This window comes from Salvia splendens, unplaced genomic scaffold (genome assembly GCF_004379255.2).
Source record: "Salvia splendens isolate huo1 unplaced genomic scaffold, SspV2 ctg357, whole genome shotgun sequence".
In the NCBI taxonomy this organism is placed as follows: domain Eukaryota; kingdom Viridiplantae; phylum Streptophyta; class Magnoliopsida; order Lamiales; family Lamiaceae; genus Salvia; species Salvia splendens.
In genome coordinates this window covers 27303-33000 of record NW_024599001.1, presented here as the reverse complement: position 1 = coordinate 33000, position 5698 = coordinate 27303, and the positions used below count along the sequence as shown (strand labels likewise).

The following is a 5698-nucleotide window of genomic DNA, read 5'->3' as shown; positions in this document are numbered from 1 at the left end:
AATGGTTCGGTATTCACCGATTCCTTTGTCACAGCAAGTAATTGTCTTGGTTTGGCATCGATCGATTTCAATCCATACTCCGTGAAGAGTCCTCCAGTAGGTCTCCAGATCCATCTCTCCCTGGACGATTCGGCTGGCCTTGTCCTCCAAATCGTATATCATATACGAGTCCGACGTGTTCTGATATGTCACCGCGAGGCTATCCCAAATTGCCTTTGCGCTTTGGTGATGCGCAAAGTCTGTAACGATCTCGATCTCCATGTTGTCCACAATCCAGGAGAAGACCACTAGATCGGTCTCTTCCCATTCTAGATATCCTTTGTCCGTCGATTTTGGTGGTTCTGGCACTCCGGTGATGTGCCGTAGTGCTCTTCTACTCCCGATAGCGACTCGCATGAGTCGAGCCCATAATGGATAATTCCTCCCATTCAGCTTGAATGCTACCACAACATTCTTGCTGGCTTTAATCTTCTGATCATCGTATTTGACATCTTTTTCTTCTGTCATTTTCAGGTCCGGTGGTGATCCTCCGCCTTCTGGCCGAGATAAGGTACACGGCTCTGATACCATGTTGAGAAAGGATCTTTTATCATATTAATCGTATCACACAAGAATGAATGTTACAGGCTTAAATAGGAAGAGCCAATATTTACGTATGGTAAGATATTCTATGATTTACCCTAGCTATAATTCCGGAAAAAATACTTCTAATTGATTCCACAATCTTTGTGCATCTCCCTTGATTTTAGCTTGATTCTTCCAACAATACGTATAACTTTATAGTATAATATTCAATTTTTGCTATATTAATTTAAATTCAAAAATCTATTATGCATATTTTATTATTCATTGCTTATTAGTCCAACTTCAATGTCCAATATCTACAACAAAAAATAAAGGTAAACAGACAACGAAAATGGAAAAAAAAAAAAAAAAAAAGGAACCAAGTGTTACGTGTTAACAATCACCCAACAAGAACGTGATGATCAAAATGTTACTCAACTAAAATTACAAAATTGTGCAAACAATTTCAACCAGTATGATTTATCATATACCAATAAAATTTATACACCATTTTGTACAAATAATAGGTGGAACACCATATACAATGAACTAACTAGCCTATGGGGTTTTGGGCTTGAACAACCCCAGCTCTAATAAATTGAAATATATCAATAACACTATCCTTAACAAAGAAAAGAGAATTTATAGTGCTACTCACTCACTCACCTCCATGGATTCTTGGGAGAAAAAATAACTGTGAACTCTCAATAACTGATCTGCAAACTCTCCAATGCCCCTATTCTAACTACAAGATGCAATGCTACAGTTTCAATCCCCAAAGACCAGCTGCAACGGGGCGAGAACTATGAGAAATACGAAGCCATCCAGACTATATCAGATAATAAAATGCAGTTCACATGTGCTGCTGGGGAAGAAAAGGAAAAGGGGCATTAGTCATATATGGCAATAGATTATCTAGAAATGCATAGCACCATCATCTCCTTTTCTTTTGAATGCATGAAGTTGGGTGTTTCTAGTGACAATATGACAAGAGAGATGTCGGCTATTTTTAGGTTCTATGTTTACCTGAACTCTCATATTAGCCAGTGAAAGGATTAGAAGATGCAAATCCCAATGGTACTGGCAGTGGTCGCTTCACAAAGGGATGATTCAAGAGCTCGGCAGCTGTTGACCGCACATTTGGGTCAGCTTGTAGACATTTAAGTAAGAAATCTCGTGCATCGCTGGAAAGAGAATCGGGAATAGGTGGTCTCTCGCCCTTTCCTATCCTATACATCGCTGGCATCTGTAGTTTCAAGGAACAGTCAATCTCGGGAAAACCGTGTTTACTTAACAGAGTTTAGAGAGAGATAGCCACCCAACAAACTTCATTTGACTAGTTTGCTTAAGAGAGTATTTTGACAACTTTATTCTACCAAGAAATCAATCCATGTTGTATTATATGGGACAACGGTTTTTAAGGTAGATTATTAGTAACAATCTAAAAGGTGACTTTATGGGTTAGAACAATATTAAATCAGGTATCCATATCCCCACATTGAAAAACCCCGGGTTAGCATCTAAAAGGAGGAACTTACACATTCCATATCCCCATATGGAAAACGCCGGGTTAGCATCTCCAATACAGTGCACCCCAGGCTCCATATATCTGCCGCAAGGCCATAGCCCTGGCTCCTAACTACCTGCAGGCAGCCATGTAGTTTGATAACTATAAATCGTAGGACCAAAAATGTTTCATTACTATGTCGCTCTACATTGATAAGGGAGAACATATTAAAATTAAAAGGCTAAGCATGGATATGTTAAATTAAGTAGCAAGGCAGGGGTGACAAATAATAGTTCAATGATCAGTTCATAGTTCAAACCTCAGGAGCCATCCAGAATGCCGTCCCCTTGCAAGATTTGACATCATTCAACTTAGTTGCCTGCACAATGAATCATAGATATGTCAGTTACAATGAGAAACACTGTATCATATGTTTCATATGCTGAGAAATGTCTCAATTAAAAGGAGAGAGAAGGGAAAAACAAGACAGAACCTTTGCAAGACCAAATCTGCAAGTTTCACCAACCCATTAGTGTGCACCAGTATATTTGCACACTTGATGTCTCTGTACCAAAACACGTAATGAGAGTACTGGAATGAGGACTACAAAATTAGACGCCACATGCTTTCTTAAGCACCTTAAGAGTTCATTAGTAGTACAAAATCAATGTTGTATTGAATTCAAAATCAGTAACCTAGAAACCACATCTCTTTGGGAAGATAATTAGTAATGCAGAAAGTACAACTGTACAACACAGGAATAATAAAATTACGAGAGAGTTGCATGAAATTAGATCCAAACCTCTAAAAAGCATTGAGAGCGTAAAAAGGGCCCCGGAATTAAAAGAACCAAGATAAAATCATATCAAAGTACAAGCTAGAATGCACTGAAAACATGAATGCTTTACAATTGTAAAACATGTAAAACACAAGAAAACATTTCGACGAAAAATCATACAATTGGAAAAAACAGAAATGTAAAATAAGAAAGATGGGTGATTACCTGTGCACTACCCCTTGGTCATGCAGATATTTTAAACCATGAAGAATCTGTCTTGTATAAGCAGAGACTACGGAGTCTCGGAGGGTATATTTCTGGTAAAGGCTCAAAAGGGAGCCTTTGACAACAAGCTCAAGAAAGATGTAGAGATGTGAATCATCCTACAAAATGAAGAAAATAAAATAAGTATAGAGATGCAAGAACTTCTTTGCAATGTCAGAAGGAAGGGATCAATATATTTCCACAGCAGCTTCCAAAAGAAAATTACATGAAGAATCTCAGAAGTAAATGGATTTTTTTTAAAGGAAAACAAAAAATATGAGGGTGTTAATAGTTTTTAAATCTTCTTAAATATATTACTGGTGAGTAGAAATGAAACTTTTGGTACCTATTTCTTTAGGTTATATAAGGACAATAGGCCACTTGACAGCTCAAAATGTGTGTGTGCGTGCATGTGTACTTTAGATATGAGTATATAAAAAAAGCGCAGGGGCATATGAAATCCATTATCCATAGACTATAGTAGTGCAGAAACTGTACATCATGATGTTAATAGTAATCATACTAACAAACTTTAGACAAAAAGCCAAGAGTTTACCTTCTCTGTGCCATAATACTGGACAATATTTTCATGTTTAAACTTCCTCAGAAGTGCAATTTCCTGGACAGACACAAAAGATTGCAAAATGATTATAAGAAAAAGGTTCCACATATATCAAGACCAGCCCATTATTACACTCAAGGACTACATTGTTCATGACCAATATCATTACAAGTGCAACTAAACCTGTTCAAGTTGGGCGACACGCTGCTTTCCTTCTCCCCCTTGATCAAGCAAAGATACTTCCTTGATAGCAAAAAGAATCCATCACTGCAGCAAAGCATGTCAAGACCAAAGCATAAGCCACATATAATATGCCGTCATGTAATTGCTAGTAAAAGGATATCTACTATGCTACTAATACTCATAAGAGACATTGATCAAGCTCCAGTCAGCAACCGGGGTGGGGTCCCCTAGAATCATGATTTTTAAAAAGAAAATTCCACCTGACCTTACACAATCATGTAAATACCCAAAGTATAGTGTTCAAGAAAGCCACTAACTCACTCTATCCAATTTACAAATAATGGCAGCCCAAATACATGAACATATGGCTTCGTGCTCAGATGAATACTACAATTATTTTTGCAGTGATAACTATGAAAGTAAGAGGAAAAGCAATTAACACATACTCAGCAATTCCCTCATACACAGATCCAAATGATCCACTGCCCAAGAGATCACCCTTCTGCCAAGATGAAATAGCACGTCTAAATCTCCATTCGGCGAAACACTTGATACAGGGTCTGTTGTAGTACTTGAGGAATCATCATCATTCGAGCTTGCTGTGAATGAGCACGGTGCTGAGAGAACAAAGTTTTCTTCCCTTGCCATTCTCCTTCTTCTTTTATCCTCCTCGCCAGCATCCTCAGTCCTATCCGAACGACCTTGCTCATCCAAGACCTGCAGTCTTCCATCGTCTGGTCCAAAATTTCGGAAGATATCCCAAGTCGAGCAATCTTGGTCAATCACAGGTAATGACATAAAAGGCGGTGGCGCCAGCAGGCCGAGAAATGGCGGCCTCACACCCTAATGCCACTTCCACGGAATTCGTTCGATCTAGTACTCAAATTATCATTTGAAATTCCATCATTTACCCTCACAGTATCAACCATTGCACTACCAAAAACATTAGCCTTATCCCTAAAATCACGAATTCCCTCGGAATTCTCACTAATTACTTCACCGCTGTTACCAGAACATCTAATTAAGCTATCACTTACTCCCAATTCCCCTATTTGGCAAGCCAGCAACCTCAACATCACCAGAAACTTCAACAGCTCCATCACTAACCTTCTCGATTGGCTGGCTGAAACGGACTGGAGCAGAAGATGATCTAACTTTCATCACTTCATACTCATCAGGCGAAATAGAGAAATCATCAACCCCGGAGAAACCTAGGTTTTTGCACATAATCTCGATCTCGCCGTCGACACCTTCAACCCTAAAGCTCCGCCTCCCGCCGTACAAATCGAGCGAGCGCGTGCGCAAGGACTCCTCCGACGCGGTGTAGTACGACGACGAGGAGGAAGAAGGGGCCGAGCCGGAGGACGGCGAGTAACAGTAGTCGATGTTCTTCCTCGCGTTGTGGCGCTCGAGCCTCGGCTTCGAGCCGGCGGCGCGGCGGCTCGAGCTGGAGCTGCCGCTGGAGACGGAGTCGGAGTCGCTTCTGCGGCCCTCGGAGCTGCTAGCGAAGATTTTCTGAAGGCGATGCATTGTGATCGCACGGAGCAAAATCCATCAATCGGAAGCTGGTGAGCCGGTGAAACTGGTAAATTAGTTCTCCGATTCCATTATCTTTTGCTTTATGCAGTTTTGGATTGATTTGTTTGAAGGTTTATACGGAATCACACCCTTTTTAGCGGGGGAAAAGGGTTGAAGACGACAGACAAACGTTGAGAGCTGAAAGATATTTGGAGCAGAGAGAAAGCGAGAAGCTGAGAGAGAAGTGGGAACGCGGTGCCAGGTGGAAATTGAATTAAATTATAATTTGGCTACTAACTTTTCTAAATTATATTTAGTCTTT

At 40.1% G+C, this 5698-nt stretch overlaps 1 pseudogene; it reads right to left on the bottom strand.

The window, feature by feature from the left end:
* Window positions 1–1202: 1202 nt before the first annotated feature.
* On the bottom strand, window positions 1203–5650 carry LOC121789850 (annotated as a pseudogene).
* Window positions 5651–5698: the final 48 nt, after the last annotated feature.